At 39.9% G+C, this 18,829-nt stretch overlaps 1 protein-coding gene across 1 annotated transcript in view; it reads right to left on the bottom strand.

Moving 5' to 3' along the window:
* Positions 1-14,049, bottom strand: part of LOC134082695 (NACHT, LRR and PYD domains-containing protein 3-like) — an 83,735-nt gene extending 69,686 nt beyond the window's left edge. Inside the window, exon 1 of the mRNA XM_062538639.1 lies at positions 13,989-14,049. The gene's annotated coding sequence lies outside the window, so the exon portion shown is untranslated. The remainder of the gene's footprint in view (positions 1-13,988) is intronic.
* Between the last annotated feature and the right edge of the window lie 4,780 nt (positions 14,050-18,829).

The raw sequence follows: 18,829 nt of genomic DNA, 5'->3' as shown, positions 1-18,829 counted from the left end.
AATAAAATGTATTGCAAGTTTTCTTTAATTTAATGTTTAAATATGCTAATTAGGCTATATCTCATTAAATATGCGCTAATTTGCATATATTTTGATGCGAAGGATCTGACCATTGGAAAAAGCCAGGTTGAAAATTATTTTTTTGTTGTGTTAATATATCAAATAAAAAAACATTTACAGAGGGGATTATGAATATCTTCTTTTGTTTTCCAGTAAATCAGAAAATACTGCCAATTGGCTTAAAAAGTGGATTTTCGCCCTATTTTTAGGCATAAAAAGTAATGTAAATCATGCCAAGAATGCTATATCAACAAATCCCTCTGTAAATATCTTCCTAATATAGTTAGGAATAAGACTGGAAAGTTTGGTGTATGTAGGTGCTGCAGAAGTGGAGATCCTTTGCATGGCGTGTGGGGGAAAACTCGTTTTGAGAAAACAGCCTTGAAACACAGCCAATGAAATGCGTTCTCAGCTTAGACTCGTCTTTGAACTTTCGCGATTGGTTGCTAATACAAAGGAAATGCCCATATTTGGATAGCATAGCGTCTTGTAGGAGAAGCAGGGCTTTCAAACGGTATCAAACACGATATGATTTGGATCACGATCACGGTAGTACATGACACTTTAGAATGGGAACTTTTGGTAAAATTAGGAGAAATATACAGGCGCGAGTAGACAAAAGTTCGTGAAATAAACACTTAAATGTGCAAATCGGACTTTGTTGTTGTAGTAGGGTGGTAGAATACATGCTAAAGTAGCAAACTAGCTCAAAATCTCGAAATTGACCGGAGGTCACAAAAACAGTATTTTCACCTGCCGTGTCTCGCCTTAAAAGTTGAATGTAGTCTAATTAATGTTGATAGACAGAGAGTTTAATGGATGTTGATAGACAGTTTAATCAATGGGTGGATGAGTGAATGGTCTGAAGAAGATGAATGGATAGAAAGTTGGATGGAATGTGCCTTATATTCTTGTAGAATGGAGAGACACAGCTCTCTACTGAGAGTAGTGGATACAGATACAGGTGTAATCAATTTAACTGGCTAGTCTTAAGTGTTTGTTTAAAGCCTGAGAGAGAGAGAGAGAGCTGCTGCACCTGGACTGGCCACCTGGCGTAACATTCTAATTGCTGCCGTGATGTCATAATGAGCAATGTTAAGTCTATGGGGAAATAGCTCAATGTTAAATCTATGGGGAAATCATTTTTAATGAATAGTTCAAAAAGTATAAAAGTTACAAAGTTGAAAAAAACAAAGCCCACATCACATAAGTCAGACCTACGCAACGAAGTTTGAATGAAGTTTCTACGTTAAACGGTTGAAGCTGAATTGCGTGCGTTAGAAGAAGAAGAATAAGAACTAGAAATGCAATTCCAAGGAATTACCAGTGCATGAAAATGCAAAAATAGATAGATAATGTAGATATGGTTACTAAGGTGTAGCTAGGGTAAACATGGTGGTTGCATAGTTTACAGAGAGTTGATAGTGTGAAGGTAGACAGTTTAAAGATGAAACGTTCCAGTTCTAACTTAACTAATGATTTCTATTCATGTTAAAATGTTGATTAGCTAACTTAGCTAATGATTTCTAGCAGTTACGCTAAAAATGCTTATTATGCTAGCAATGCTAACTTTACTAACAATGCTAACCAGGTTGATTAGCTAACTTAACCGATGATTTCTAGCAGTAATGCTAAAAATGCTAACAATGCTAAATTTGCTAACAATGCTAACCAGGTTGATTAGCTAACTTAGTTGATGATTTTTTGCAGTTATGCTAAAAATGCTAACTATGCTAACAATGCTAACTATGCTAACTAGCTAACTTGCTAGTGAGGACTTTTATTTTGAAACATTTGTTGCTAGGGTATCCATGGTGGCCACTATCAGGAAACAAGAAGTTACTGCAGTATAATCATGTTGGTTGCTATGGAAACGGTCATAAACACTTAATTTTAATGGTTGCTATGTTGGTTGCTAGGTACATGGAGGTTTCATGTAGTTGACTGGAGGCATAGTGGATGATAACTGACAGTTGGAATGGTTGAACAGTTCAATAGTTGAGTACTTTCAGTGGTTAAATGATTTAATAGTGTATTATTGCAGTGAGGACCTTTATTTTGAAACAGTTGTGGACAGAGCAAGTAGTGAAACAGGATCTGTAGTCTTAATGAGATTGTATGCTTAAAGCCTGAGACAGAAGGTGCCTCTAATAGCGTTTACGCGTCCTCCCTCGCTCCTCACTGATCTACATAAAGAATGATGGAGCGGAAACAATGGGATAGTCTAGCCCTTTTTCTATCTCTCTTTATGTAGATCATTGAGGAGCGAGGAGCGAGGGAGGACATATAAACGCTGCTTGAGAGGGACCCACAGTAAATACTTTAAAAGTTGTATGTAGATAGTCTAATTAATGTTGATAGACAGAATGTTTAATGGATGTTGATAGGCAGATTGTTTAATAGATATTGATTGACAGTTTAATGGGTGGATGAGTGAATGGTCTGAAGAAGATGAATGGATAGAAGGTTGGATGGAATGTGCCTTATATTCTTGTTAAGAGAGACACTGATACAGCTCTCTGAGAGTAGTTGATACAGGTGTAATCAATTTAACTGGCTAGTCTTAAGAGAGCCATATTGTACTCTTAAAGCCTGAGACAGAGTAAATCATTTAAAAGTTGAATGTAGATAGTCTAATTAATGTTGATAGACAGAGAGTTTAATGGATGTTGATAGACAGATTGTTTAATAGATGTTGATAGACAGTTTAATGGGTGGATGAGTGAATGGTCTGAAGAAGATGAATGGATAGAATGTTGGATGGAATGTGCCTTACATTCTTGTAGAATGGAGAAACACAGCTCTCTACTGAGAGTAGTGGATACAGATACAGGTGTAATCAATTTAACTTGCTAGTCTTAAGAGAGCCAGCCTGAGACAGAGTAGATTGTTTAAAAGTTGAATGTAGAGCGTCTAATTGATGTTGATAGGCAGACTGTTTAGAATGGGTGGATGAGTGAATGGTTTGAAGAAGATGAATGGATATCAAGTTGGATGGAATTAGGAGGACTTATTTTGATACTGTTGTGCGCAGAGGATAGAGGGGAACAGAATATGTAGTCTTCAGAGAGATTGTATGTGAGAGAAACTGACAGTTGGTGCCCAGGTGGCTGACCAGCTGGAGTAAGATTCTAATTGCTGCCGTGATGTCATAATGAGCAATGTTAAGTCTATGGGGGAAATTGTAATAGTTTTTAACTAATAGTTTAAAAAGTATAAAAGTTACAAAGTTGAAAAATACAAAGCACACATGGCATAAGCGAGACCTACGCAACAAAGGTTGAATGAAGTTTCTACGTTAAACGGTTCAAGCTGAATTGCGAGCGTTAGAAGAAGAAGTTTAATAACTAGAAATGCAATTCCAAGGAATTACCAGTGCATGAAAATGCAAAAATAGATAGATAATGTAGATATGGTTACTAAGGTGTAGCTAGGGTAGACATGGTGGTTGCATAGTTTACAGAGAGTTGATAGTGTGAAGGTAGACAGTTTAAAGATGAAACGTTCCAGTTCTAACTTAACTAATGATTTCTATTCATGTTAAAATGTTGATTAGCTAACTTAGCTAATGATTTCTAGCAGTTACGCTAAAAATGCTTATTATGCTAGCAATGCTAACTTTACTAAAAATGCTAACCAGGTTGATTAGCTAACTTAACCGATGATTCCTAGCAGTAATGCTAAAAATGCTAACTATGCTAACAATGCTAAATTTGCTAACAATGCTAACCAGGTTGATTAGCTTACTTAGTTTATGATTTTTTGCAGTTATGCTAAAAATGCCAACAATGCTAACTATGCTAACCATGCTAACTAGCTAACTTGCTAGTGAGGACTTTTATTTTGAAACATTTGTTGCTAGGGTATCCATGGTGGCCACTATCAGGAAACAAGAAGTTACTGCAGTATAATCATGTTGGTTGCTATGGAAACGGTCATAAACACTTAATTTTAATGGTTGCTATGTTGGTTGCTAGGTACATGGAGGTTTCATGTAGTTGACTGGAGGCATAGTGGATGATAACTGACAGTTGGAATGGTTGAACAGTTCAATAGTTGAGTAGTTTCAGTGGTTAAATGATTTAATAGTGTATTATTGCAGTGAGGACCTTTATTTTGAAACAGTTGTGGACAGAGGAAGTAGTGAAACAGGATCTGTAGTCTTAATGAGATTGTATGCTTAAAGCCTGAGACAGAAGGTGCCTCTCATATATAGCGTTTACGCGTCCTCTCTCGCTCCTCACTGATCTACATAAAGAATGATGGAGCGGCAACAATGGGATAGTCTAGCCCTTCTTCTATCTTTCTTTATGTAGATCATTGAGGATCGAGGAGCGAGGGAGGACATATAAACACTGCTTGAGAGGGACCCACAGTAAATACTTTAAAAGTTGTATATAGTCTAATTAATGTTGATAGACAGAATGTTTAATGGATGTTGATAGGCAGATTGTTTAATAGATATTGATTGACAGTTTAATGGGTGGATGAGTGAATGGTCTGAAGAAGATGAATGGATAGAAGGTTGGATGGAATGTGCCTTATATTCTTGTTAAGAGAGACACTGATACAGCTCTCTGAGAGTAGTTGACACAGGTGTAATCAATTTAACTGGCTAGTCTTAAGAGAGCCAGCGTGTACTCTTAAAGCCTGAGACAGTAAATAATTTAAAAGTTGAATGTAGATAGTCTAATTAATGTTGATAGACAGAGAGTTTAATGGATGTTGATAGACAGATTGTTTAATAGATGTTGATAGACAGTTTAATGGGTGGATGAGTGAATGGTCTGAAGAAGATGAATGGATAGAATGTTGGATGGAATGTGCCTTATATTCTTGTAGAATGGAGAGACACAGCTCTCTACTGAGAGTAGTGGATACAGATACAGGTGTAATCAATTTAACTGGCTAGTCTTAAGAGAGCCAGCCTGAGACAGAGTAGATTGTTTAAAAGTTCAATGTAGAGCGTCTAATTGATGTTGTTGATAGGCAGACTGTTTAGAATGGGTGGATGAGTGAATGGTTTGAAGAAGATGAATGGATATAAAGTTGGATGGAATTAGGAGGACTTATTTTGATACTGTTGTGCGCAGAGGATACAGGGGAACAGAATATGTAGTCTTCAGAGAGGAGCCTGAGAGAAACTGACAGTTGGTGCCCAGGTGGCTGACCAGCTGGGGTAACATTCTAATTGCTGCCGTGATGTCATAATGAGCAATGTTAAGTCTATGGGGGAAATGGTGATAGTTTTTAACTAATAGTTTAAAAAGTATAAAAGTTACAAAGTTGAAAAATACAAAGCACATATGGCATAAGCAAGACCTACGCAACAAAGTTTGAATGAAGTTTCTACGTTAAACGGTTGAAGCTGAATTGCGAGCGTTAGAAGAAGAAGTTTAATAATAACTAGAAATGCAATTCCAAGGAATTACCAGTGCATGAAAATGCAAAAATAGATAGATAATGTAGATATGGTTACAAAGGTGTAGCTAGGGTAAACATGGTGGTTGCATAGTTTACAGAGAGTTGATAGTGTGAAGGTAGACAGTTTAAAGCTGAAACATTCCACTTCTAACTTAACTTATGATTTCTATTCCTGTTAAAATGATAACTATGGTAACTATGATAACCAGGTTGATTGTTAACTTAGCTACTGATTTCATGCAGTTATGGTAAAAATGTTAACTATGCTAACTATGCTCACAGTGCTAACCAGGTTGATTAGCTAACTTAGCTAATGATTTCTAGCAGTTATGTTAAAAATGCTAACTATGCTAGCAATGCTTACTATGGTAACAAGGCTAACCAGGTTGTTTAGCTTACTTAACTGATGATTTCTAGCAATAATGCTAAAAATGCTAACAATGCTAAAATTGCTAACAATGCTAACCAGGTTGATTAGCTAACTTAGCTAATCATTTCTAGCAGTTATGCTAAAAATGCTAACTATGCTAACAATGCTAACTATGCTAACCATGGTAACTAGCTAACTTGCTAGTGAGGACTTTTATTTTGAAACATTTGTTGCTAGGGTATCCATGGTGGCCACTATCAGGAAACAAGAAGTTACTGCAGTATAATCATGTTGGTTGCTATGGAAACGGTCATAAACGCTTAATTTCAATGGTTGCTATGTTGGTTGCTAGGTACATGGAGGTTTCATGTAGTTGACTGGAGGCATAGTTGATGATAACTGACAGTTGGAATGGTTGAACAGTTAAATAGAGATTGAGAACGTGACGTAAAACGCAACGCATTTTGGGAATAGGTGCCCCAAAATTAAGTTGTTTTACTGACGTGCGGGAACAACGAAGTGCAGTTGTCGAAATGCCGTTTACCTGCTGTGTTATAAAATTCAATAGAGTAACATGAAGCTTATCTTTTATAGTTTTCCAGCGTGGAAAAATAATAGTATACGTCATGTTTCAGAGGTGACAAAAAGGCGAGGAATGGCTTGGATAGCAGCACTAAGGAAGCGCGAGATTATAAATGTTTTTCACACAATTTTTTCACGCTTAGTTTTCATTATTATCATGCCAGATCATAGACCCAGACCCACTAGTTTACATGGGCTGGCATCAGGCGAGCCAAACGTACCCATAATTCTTTGTGTTTTGATGACTTTGGTCACATGTCTTAGCGATCTCTATAGTTGAGTAGTTTCAATGGTTAAATGATTTAATAGTGTATTATTGCAGTGAGGACTTTTATTTTGAAACAGTTTTGGACAGAGGAAACAGGATATGTAGTCTTAATGAGATTGTATGCTTAAAGCCTGAGACAGAAGGTGCCTCTCATATAGCGTTTACGCGTCCTCTCTCGCTCCTCACTGATCTACATAAAGAATGATGGAGCGGCAACAATGGGATAGTCTAGCCCTTCTTCTATCTTTCTTTATGTAGATCATCGAGGATCGAGGAGCGAGGGAGGACATATAAACGCTGCTTGAGAGGCACCCACAGTAAATACTTTGAAAGTTGTATGTAGATAGTCTAATTAATGTTGATAGACAGAATGTTTAATGGATGTTGATAGGCAGATTGTTTAATAGATATTGATTGACAGTTTAATGGGTGGATGAGTGAATGGTCTGAAGAAGATGAATGGATAGAAGGTTGGATGGAATGTGCCTTATATTCTTGTTAAGAGAGACACTGATACAGCTATCTGAGAGTAGTTGATACAGGTGTAATCAATTTAACTGGCTAGTCTTAAGAGAGCCACAGTGTACTCTTAAAGCCTGAGACAGAGTAAATAATTTAAAAGTTGAATGTAGATAGTCTAATTAATGTTGATAGACAGAGAGTTTAATGGATGTTTATAGACAGGTTGTTTAATAAATGTTGATAGACAGTTTAATGGGTGGATGAGTGAATGGTCTGAAGAAAATGAATGGATAGAATGTTGGATGGAATGTACCTTATATTCTTGTAGAATGGAGAGACAGCTCTCTACTGAGAGTAGTGGATACAGATACAGGTGTAATCAATTTAACTGGCTAGTCTTAAGAGAGCCAGCCTGAGACAGAGTAGATTGTTTAAAAGTTGAATGTAGAGCGTCTAATTGATGTTGATAGGCAGACTGTTTAGAATGGGTGGATGAGTGAATGGTTTGAAGAAGATGAATGGATATAAAGTTGGATGGAATTAGGAGGACTTATTTTGATACTGTTGTGCGCAGAGGATACAGGGGAACAGAATATGTAGTCTTCAGGGATATTGTAAAGCCTGAGAGAAACTGACAGTTGGTGCCCAGGTGGCTGACCAGCTGGAGTAAGATTCTAATTGCTGCCGTGATGTCATAATGAGCAATGTTAAGTCTATGGGGGAAATTGTAATAGTTTTTAACTAATAGTTTAAAAAGTATAAAAGTTACAAAGTTTAAAAATATAAAGCAGGCATGGCATAAGCAAGACCTACGCAACAACGTTTGAATGAAGTTTCTACGTTAAACGGTTGAAGCTGAATTGGCTGCGTTAGAAGAAGAAGTTTAATAATAATAAGAAGACTTGGAATAACAGTACAGTGCATTTTCATGCACTGTAATAATAAGAAGAATAGGAAGAACAGTACAGTGCATTTTCATGCACTGTAATAACTAGAAATGCAATTCCAAGGAATTACCAGTGCATGAAATGCAAAAATAGATAGATAATGTAGATATGGTTACTAAGGTGTAGCTAGGGTAAACATGGTGGTTGCATAGTTTACAGAGAGTTGATAGTGTGAAGGTAGACAGTTTAAAGCTGAAACATTCCCAGTTCTAACTTAACTAATGATTACTATTCATGTTAAAATGTTAACTATGGTAACAATGATAACCAGGTTGATTGGTTAACTTAGCTACTGATTTCATGCAGTAATGGTAAAAATGTTAACTATGCTAATTATGCTCACAGTGCTAACCAGGTTGATTAGCTAACTTAGCTAATGATTTCTAGCAGTTATGCTAAAAATGCTAACTATGCTAGCAATGCTAACTATGGTAACAATGCTAACTTAAACTAACAATGCTAACCAGGTTGATTAGCTAACTTAACTGATGATTTCTAGCAATAATGTTAAAAATGCTAACTATGCTAACAATGCTAAAATTGCTAACAATGCTAACCAGGTTGATTAGCTAAGTTAGTTGATGTTTTTTGCAGTTATGCTAAAAATGCTAACTATGCTAACCATGCTAACTAGCTAACTTGCTAGTGAGGACTTTTATTTTGAAACATTTGTTGCTAGGGTATCCATGGTGGCCACTATCAGGAAACAAGAAGTTACTGCAGTATAATCATGTTGGTTGCTATGGAAACGGTCATAAACGCTTAATTTTAATGGTTGATATGTTGGTTGCTAGGTACATGGAGTTTTCATGTAGTTGACTGTAGGCATAGTTGATAACTGACAGTTGGAATGGTTGAACAGTTAAATATTTGAGTAGTTACAATGGTTAAATGATTTAATAGTGTATTATTGCAGTGAGGACCTTTATTTTGAAACAGTTGTGGACAGAGGAAGTAGTGAAACAGGATCTGTAGTCTTAATGAGATTGTATGCTTAAAGCCTGAGACAGAGGGTGCCTCTCATATAGTGTTTACGCGTCCTCTCTCGCTCCTCGATCCTCACTGATCTTTCTTTATGTAGATCATTGAGGATCGAGGAGCGAGGGAGGGCATATAAACGCTGCTTGAGAGGCACCCACAGTAAATACTTTAAAAGTTGTATGTAGATAGTCTAATTAATGTTGATAGACAGAATGTTTAATGGATGTTGATAGGCAGATTGTTTAATAGATATTGATTGACAGTTTAATGGGTGGATGAGTGAATGGTCTGAAGAAGATGAATGGATAGAAGGTTGGATGGAATGTGCCTTATATTCTTGTTAAGAGAGACACTGATACAGCTCTCTGAGAGTAGTTGATACAGGTGTAATCAATTTAACTGGCTAGTCTTAAGAGCGCCAGAGTGTGCTTAAAGCCTGAGACAGAGTAGATTGTTTAAAAGTTGAATGTAGATCGTCTAATTAATGTTGATAGACAGAGAGTTTAATGGATGTTGATAAACAGTTTAATGGGTGGATGAGTGAATGGTCTGAAGAAGATGAATGGATAGAAAGTTGGATGGAATGTGCCTTATATTCTTGTAGAATGGAGAGACACAGCTCTCTACTGAGAGAGTAGTGGATACAGATACAGGTGTAATCAATTTAACTGGCTAGTCTTAAGAGAGCCAGGCCTGAGACAGAGTAGATTGTTTCAAAGTTGAATGTAGATCATCTAATTGATGTTGATAGGCAGACTGTTTAGGATGGGTGGATGAGTGAATGGTTTGAAGAAGATGAATGGATAGAAAGTTGGATGGAATTAGGAAGACTTATGTTGATACCGTTGATACAGGGGAACAGAAAATGTAGTCTCAAGAGAGCCAGTTTAAAGCCTGAGAGAGAGAGAGAGCTGCTGCACCTGGACTGGCCACCTGGCGTAACATTCTAATTGCTGCCGTGATGTCATAATGAGCAATGTTAAGTCTATGGGGAAATGTTTAATAGTTTTTAATTTACAGTTTAAAAAGTATAAAAGTTACAAAGTTGAAAAATATATTGCACAGGTCTCCTTAGTAAGACCTACGTAGCAAAGTTTGAATCAAGTTTCTACGTTAAACGGTTCAAGCTGAATTGCGAGCGTTAGAAGAAGAAGTGGAATAATAATAAGAAACCTAGGAAGAACAATATAGTGCATTTTCATGCACTATAATAATAAGAAGAATAGGAAGAACAGTACAGTGCATTTTCATGCACTGTAACTAGAGAATGTAATTCCAAGGAAATTACGAGTGCATGAAAATGCAAAAATGTACAGATAAATCATGTAGATATGGTTACTAAGGTGTTGCTAGGGTAGACATGGTGGTTTCATAGTTTTTGAAAGTTGATGGTGCGAAGATAGACAGTTTAAAATGTAATTAACTATGCTAAAGAGGTTGATTAGCTAATTTAGTTGATGATTTCTAGCAGTTATGCTAAAAATGCTAACTATGCTAACAATGCTAACCAGGTTGATTAGCTAACTTAGCTTATGATTTCTAGCAGTTCTGCTAAAAATGCTAACTATGCTAACAATGCTAACTATGCTAAACATGCTAACTTGCTAATGAGGACTTTTATTTTGAAACATTTGTTGCTAGGGTATCCATGATGGCCACTATCAGAAATAAAGAAGTTACTGTAGTATAATCATGTTGGTTGCTATGGAAACTGTCATAAAAGCTTAATTTAATGGTTGCTATGTTGGTTGCTAGGTAGGTGGAGGTTTCATGTAGTTGACTGGAGGCATAGTTGATGAGAACTGACAGTTGGAATGGTTGAACAGTTAAATAGTTGAGTATTTTCAATGGTTAAATGATTTAATAGTGTATTATTGCAGTGAGGACTTTTATTTTGAAACAGTTGTGGACAGAGGAAGTATGAAACAGGATCTGTAGTCTTAATAAGATTGTATGCTTAAAGCCTGAGAGAGAGAGAGAGCTGCTGCACCTGGACTGGCCACCTGGCATAAGATTCTAATTGCCCTATTATGATGTCATAATGTAATGTTAAGTCTATGGGGAAATTTTAATAGTTTTTATTTAATAGTTCAAAAAGTATAAAAGTTACAAAGTTGAACAATATATAGCACAAATCACCTAAGTAAGACCTACGCAACGCAGTTTGAATGAAGTTTCTACGTTAAACGGTTGAAGCTGAATTAGACGCAGGAAAGTGTTAGAAGAAGAATAATAAGAAGAAACCGAATAACAGTAGAGTGCATTTTCATGCACTCTAAAAAGCCTAGGAAGAACAGTACAGTGCATTTTCATGCACTGTAATAATAATAAGAAGACTTGGAATAACAGTACAGTGCATTTTCATGCACTGTAAAAAGCCTAGGAAGAACAGTACAGTGCATTTTCATGCACTGTAATAATAAGAAGAAGATGCCCAGGAAGAACAGAACAGTGCATTTGCATGCACTGTAATAAGTTGTAAACCTTCAAACACTCACGAGGGCTGGAATTCCTTCACAAAAGGCTAGCCATGTGTGAATTGAAGCGTGCAAACGGCAGAGCGCGCAGAAGCCAGAGCACGCAGAAACCAGTAGGCCCAAATAACTGAGCACACGGGACCGGGTATGACGACGGGCTACACACAGAGTCAGAGTAAGTCTTTGCAAGGCCAAAGTCTTAATAATTCATTTGGTAATTAGGCTACCAGATACCTACTTTGGTTAGGGCTAGGTCATCCGCCCCAGTACACGACAGCAATTAAGCAAACGTCCTGTAACACCAGCACAGTCTATTGAGAGACATTAGATAACAATATTCCCAGCGTACGGAGCAGGGGATCATCTCATTGCTTTGTTATTAATACGCACCTGGTCACGAGAGAGAGGGAGAGTCCCAGGGGAGGTCAAGATTCGTTCTGTTTACATGCTCGTTCTACAAAATGCCATAATAAAATCACATCACTGCATGCCTAAAGGCTCACATCAAAACCATACTTTAAGGGAAGGATACCTACCAGCGTTTAACCCAAAGACGCTTCCGCGATTCATTGACAAGGACTGCACACACACCCATCAACACACGGAACGCCAGCACACTAACTGCCTACGTTCGCCTGTGATCTACAAAAACCACACATTTATCAATATCACCACACACAATAAAGCAGCTAATGCTGACCCATTACAACAGCGTGCCAAACAATTCAAACTCACCGCGGTTCCACTCCGCTCTGTTTCCCTGGCCAAGCAGCTGACTGACGACGCAAAGTCCCGCCCCCACGAACACCTCAGCATTTAAGCCCTCGCTACCAGCTCCTGGGTCCTAAAGTCCCACAGGCTACATCAGCACATGGCAGCACTAGGAGTCCGGTATGCTCTATAGCAGGTTAACAAAATCTGCCATTGGAGTTCGACCAGAGTTTGAGACCGTCCGTATATGAAAATGGACAAATGCAAACCACAAAAGCGCAAGGGGGGCGCAGAGAAGTTGCAAGAGAAAAGGCGCAAAAGCCTACAAGTGGATGCAGCACATTGTGCTAAAATTCCAGAAATGTTTGCCACCACAAGTTCAATCGCAGCTGCAGCTGCAGGTCGACATCTAGCAGCAGTGCAGAAGCAGCACAGAGTGCACTGGCTGTCAGAGAGGCACACGTGAGTGTGCAACAGAGTAGTTACACAGAGGAAGAAGGAGTAGCTATTCAAATTGATTCGGAGGAGGAAGAGGAAGAGGAGGTGGAGGAGGTGAGAGTGTGCAACAGAGTAGTTACACAGAGGAAGAAGGAGTAGCTATTCAAATTGATTCGGAGGAGGAAGAGGAGGTGGAGGAGGTGAGAGTGTGCAACAGAGTAGTTACACAGAGGAAGAAGGAGTAGCTATTCAAATTGATTCGGAGGAGGAAGAGGAAGAGGAGGGGGAGGAGGATATAGCCCATGGAAAAAATGGATATAGCCCATGGAATTAACAATGAAAATGTTTTGGGATGTGTAGCCTACAGTATCTTCACTAAATAGTATCAGGTGAATTGTTGGCTAAAACTGTGCAGATGCTCAACATAGGAAATTATTGCAGGTTTTGTTTAGTGAAGCATATGAGTTTTGTGCACAACCTCATCCTTGCTGGTTTAGAGGTCACTCTAGTGGGTGCATGGTTTTGTTTGTGTGTACAGTAGGCTGTGTGTGTGTGTGTGTGTGTGTGTGTGTGTGTGTGTGTGTGTGTATGAAAGGCTATTGCTTTGACAACAAATTTTGCTTCAATATGTTTTCAATGTATCTTTCAAAACCCAGACTGTATCCGCATTCATTATGAGTAGGCCTATTCTCATCCACACTCTCTAAGAACCATTGGTAGGCTATTGTAACGCCCCAAGCTGCACTGTTCCGAACTTGAGCTCCGAGAATGCTCTGATGTGTAGGCTAACAGGGGTGCCCACTTCCACTTTTTGTGAGCTGGTAAACAAGTATAGGAAGTGTGCAACGTCGACGCCATTTTATATTTAATGCATTTCATAAAAGACATGTGACTTCTTCAAAATCTAATTCTAACACACAATCTACGGCAGAAAAAAAGTCAACAATTATCCACCCCGAAAAATGTAAAGTTGGCAATATAAAATAGGCTATCTCCAAGACAGGCTTTGTCTACTGATCTTGGCCGGGGCAAATGTCAACAATAAATCGTAAAAAATAACTCTGATAAGATGCGCTATAGCCTATAGCTACTCTGATATTGTGCACTTGATCACACCGTTCTATTTCTTTTCCACTATTGATTTAACGTAGCCTAATTTAATATCCGTTAGGCAAACAACGTTATAGCCGGGTGCGGTAGTCGTAGCCTATTCTTCTAAATAATTACTACGAAACAGAATAAATTAACAGTATTGAAAGACTACTCACCACAAAATAGATTACTGTAATAAAATAGAAATGTTCCAAGAAGTCTGCACCCAGCAAAAGCCTGTCAGTCCGTTACACGTCTCCACGAAGTGACGACCCATCCCACGTGACGTCAGAGCAAAAGTAAGTGCCATTTTGGACATGAACTACCAGTAGTCTACCACGGCTAACACGCGGAAACAATTAAAAGGATAATCGAAAGGAATAGAACAACAGCGTCCTTTGGTAGCCTCAAAGTAACAATAAAGTTATCAACACATATCTTTGACATGTAATTTACGAAACTCAACATCAGGCCCATTCTAGTGCTGCATGGACTTGCTGATGGCCTTGGCTCATATTCAGTGAGGTGACGTTTTATGCAAGCATTGAGGCTTTAATCGTCTGCTTCGTGAGCGCAAGTTTGTCTTTATATTTTTAAATATGTGATAGAGATTTCTGGCATGCGTGTTTGCGTTTGCAAGATCAATCGCATGTCCGCGGGCAAAGCTTTCAAGAGCGAACACAATTTGACTAAATTAAGCTCTCCTCTAAACTGAATAGTAGACTAGGATTTCTCACATGCATAAGTGGAATCGAACATGGTCAACTTGTTAATGCTATGTTAATACCAGTGACGAGGCGTAAGGGACATTTCCGAGGAAGCCAAGTGACGAATACGTATTTTTTTGTTTGTTGTTTGTTGTTCACTTATCGAAGTGTAAAGTCCCCTCCGCCTGCGGCGTCGGGTCCTTATTACCACTTCGAACGTGCATTATTTTCCTATAAACGCACGGCGCGTCGTTGATTATCCCTACTCTAACCTACAGACCATGTAAAAGACATAACAGACTGGACGAGGGTCATTGGTAACTGCAACACACACGCACTGTCTCTCTCTCTCCCTCCCTCACACATCTCCACACAAAGAAAGAATGCACAAAACAGTCCTGTATTTACAATAGTGATTGTCGGACAAGATAGGGCCTTAGCTCCCGGGAGAAAATGCCACTGGTTGATACTAACTTGTTTCAGTGTGCGACATGCAGTTCGTTAAATGTGAACGTAAACAAACCTTAGCTGCAATAAGATGGCGACCACCGGCTCCAGTGACGATCCCTCTGCTCACCCTGTAAATGCCCTACATCGCTGGACAGTGAAGGTGTTTTCTGCATTTTTATTTTACTCGTTTTTCATTTACGTTTTCTCGTCCATTGCATTCAAACTTCAGTCCACTACATGTCCAAAATGGCAGCCGCTCTTACTAAGGTCACGTGAGTGGGATTCGAGCCTACAGTATGCGTCAGTTAACTAGGCGCAACAGTCCCGCACGCACCTCCTCCGAGAGAGCATCCTGGAAGTAGCTTAAGTTTCTCATTCATTTCTCCAATACGTCTGGAAAAATCTTAAAGAGTTTTAGACCATGCCTTATGGCCGCCACATTGTACGATTTTGGTCTGTTTTCACACTCGGCGACTACATGTCCAAAGCCGGAGAGAAATCATGGGAGTTGTGTAAGACGAGCCACTTTTTACATTTTTCATCACAGCGTCATGTCAAAGACGTCTTTTTTTGCAATATTCACACCATATCAAACTTCAAAGTGCCCTGCTACTATTTGACTAAAACAAATAATTGAAAACATTGTATAGACCCAGTGATATGCCCTTTTGAAAAAAAGTGGTCGAGTGGCTCAACTTACCCCATGCACGGGGTAAGATGAGCCAATGTGTGGGGTAAAATAAGCCAAAGCAAATATTGTTTTATTAAGTTTTTCATTGTTCATTACACGAAATATGTCCTGTATGAAGCTATGTCAACCAATTCAACCTTTAAACTTATCTTAAAGTCCATTTAAAGTTTAAAAGGGACATACAGTGGATGCATGGATCATATTACCTTGTTCTCACATGTTAAAATATGTTAAAATATAGGCTAATATTGTATATTATTCTCATATGTTAACATATAATATTGTAATCCTTATTAAAAAATAAACTCAACTGCAATTTAAAAGCCTAAAATATAGGCCTGATATTGTCAGGCTTTTTGTGGCTCAACTTGCCCCACCTCTTATGGCTCATCTTACCCCATAGAACCATTTCGGGAAAAAATGCTTCTCATGACAAGCTAGGCTAAGATTTGTCATTTTTATTAGCCCTCATATAATAGCTAAAGGCACCAACTTATAATGTGTCTAAATATTGTTCTATTCTTGTTTTCTCTAAATCATCTTACTTCTGGACAAACATGGAATTCACTCAGAGAGCAAAAAAACCACATTATTCCAAATGACTTTCTTACCAAATTTTCCATGTGCTTTCCTTCTCTACAGATGTTAGGAAAGGGTCCCTCCCCCTTAGAATGCTGTCATAATTACATTTGTTTACTGTATCCTAGAAACAAGGTATGGCTCACCTTACCCCTCGGCTCATCTTACCCCTCTCTCCCCTACTGGAATCACGGCATGCTGTTGTCAACTAGGCTACCGTTTAGAGAAAGAGAAAGAGAAAGAGAAAGCCCTGTCCCCAAAAGTCCTCAACATGGTGCGGGGGGTGGCCAGCAGGTCCTTGTCAGGGCTGCTGAAGAAGTAGGAAGACGACCTGACATGGGGTGTCTCTCATCCAGCGTTTATACGCCCTCCCTCGCCCTGATCCTCACTGATCTACATAAAGAAAGATAGAAAAAGGGATAGACTATCCCATTGTTGCCGCCCCGTCATTCCGTATGTAGATCAGTAAGGATCGAGGAGCGAGGGAGGACGTATAAACGCTTGAACAAGAGGCACCTCCAGTGCGCCGACACCAAGGAGCTGCTGAGGACGACCTGACACGGAACCAGAGAGGGTTAAAGCGGAGTAATGAAGGATCTTTGACGGAACGCAGACACCAAGGAGCTGGAGGACGACCTGACACGGAACCAGAGAGGGTTAAAGCGGAGTAATGAAGGATCTTTGACGGAACGCAGACACCAAGGAGCTGGAGGACGACCTGACACGGAACCAGAGAGGGTTAAAGCGGAGTAATGAAGGATCTTTGACGGAACGCAGACACCAAGGAGCTGGAGGACGACCTGACACGGAACGCAGACACCAAGGAGCTGCTGAGCTGCTCCGCTGCGCGTCGGGGTTCAGTTCATCCTGTCGGGAATTATTTTCCGATAATGACCGGCGTTCTATACATTATCCCTTACATAAAATAATGTTGCCGTTCTGCAACAATGGAATTGGAACACCACGCCGCCATTATGGGACCACTCGGGACAGTTCCATTGGCTTCATTGTTGATGGGTCAGCAACAATGAGATAGTCTATCCAGGTATTCTTTATAGATCAGTGCCTATCACTGTTGCATAGAGAGTGAGCTCAGCTGTGTGTTTGGTACAGTCAGTGGTGTAGTAGTGAGCTCAGCTGTGTGTACGGTCAGTGGTGTAGTAGTGAGCTCAGCTGTGTGTACGGTCAGTGGTGTAGTAGTGAGCTCAGCTGTGTGTTTGGTACGGTCAGTGGTGTAGTAGTGAGCTCAGCTGTGTGTTTGGTACGGTCAGTGGTGTAGTAGTGAGCTCAGCTGTGTGTACGGTCAGTGGTGTAGTAGTGAGCTCAGCTGTGTGTACGGTCAGTGGTGTAGTAGTGAGCTCAGCTGTGTGTTTGGTACGGGCAGTGGTGTAGTAGTGAGCTCAGCTGTGTGTTTGGTACGGGCAGTGGTGTAGTAGTGAGCTCAGCTGTGTGTACGGTCAGTGGTGTAGTAGTGAGCTCAGCTGTGTGTACGGTCAGTGGTGTAGTAGTGAGCTCAGCTGTGTGTTTGGTACGGTCAGTGGTGTAGTAGTGAGCTCAGCTGTGTGTTTGGTACGGTCAGTGGTGTAGTAGTGAGCTCAGCTGTGTGTTTGGTACGGTCAGTGGTGTAGTAGTGAGCTCAGCTGTGTGTACAGGCAGTGGTGTAGTAGTGAGCTCAGCTGTGTGTTTGGTACGGTCAGTGGTGTAGTAGTGAGCTCAGCTGTGTGTATGGTCAGTGGTGTAGTAGTGAGCTCAGCTGTGTGTTTGGTACGGGCAGTGGTGTAGTAGTGAGCTCAGCTGTGTGTTTGGTACGGGCAGTGGTGTAGTAGTGAGCTCAGCTGTGTGTACGGTCAGTGGTGTAGTAGTGAGCTCAGCTGTGTGTTTGGTACGGTCAGTGGTGTAGTAGTGAGCTCAGCTGTGTGTTTGGTACGGTCAGTGGTGTAGTAGTGAGCTCAGCTGTGTGTACGGTCAGTGGTGTAGTAGTGAGCTCAGCTGTGTGTTTGGTACGGTCAGTGGTGCAGTAGTGAGCTCAGCTGTGTGTACGGTCAGTGGTGTAGTAGTGAGCTCAGCTGTGTGTACGGTCAGTGGTGTAGTAGTGAGCTCAGCTGTGTGTACGGTACGGTCAGTGGTGTAGTAGTGAGCTCAGCTGTGTGTTTGGTACAGTGGTGTAGTAGTGAGCTCAGCTGTGTGTTTGGTACGGGCAGTGGTGTAGTAGTGAGCTCAGCTGTGTGTACGGTCAGTGGTGTAGTAGTGAGCTCAGCTGTGTGTTTGGTACGGTCAGTGGTGTAGTAGTGAGCTCAGCTGTGTGTTTGGTACGGTCAGTGGTGCAGTAGTGAGCTCAGCTGTGTGTACGGGCAGTGGTGTAGTAGTGAGCTCAGCTGTGTGTACGGTCAGTGGTGTAGTAGTTAGCTGTAGTGCAGTTGTTCTCAAACTGTGGTATGGGTAGCCTACCACTGGTGGTACGCGGACTCTCTGTTAAGGTACTTTGGGAGGCTCCAAGGTTCTTTTTTTACTTTGCTGAAAAAAAAGCAAAACATACAATGTAAAAAAATGTAAACCAAAACTCAAAACATTAGAATTATTTTTGTAATCT

The sequence above is a fragment of the Sardina pilchardus genome, chromosome 1 (genome assembly GCF_963854185.1).
Source record: "Sardina pilchardus chromosome 1, fSarPil1.1, whole genome shotgun sequence".
In the NCBI taxonomy this organism is placed as follows: domain Eukaryota; kingdom Metazoa; phylum Chordata; class Actinopteri; order Clupeiformes; family Clupeidae; genus Sardina; species Sardina pilchardus.
This window is presented reverse-complemented; position numbering and strand designations above follow the sequence as displayed.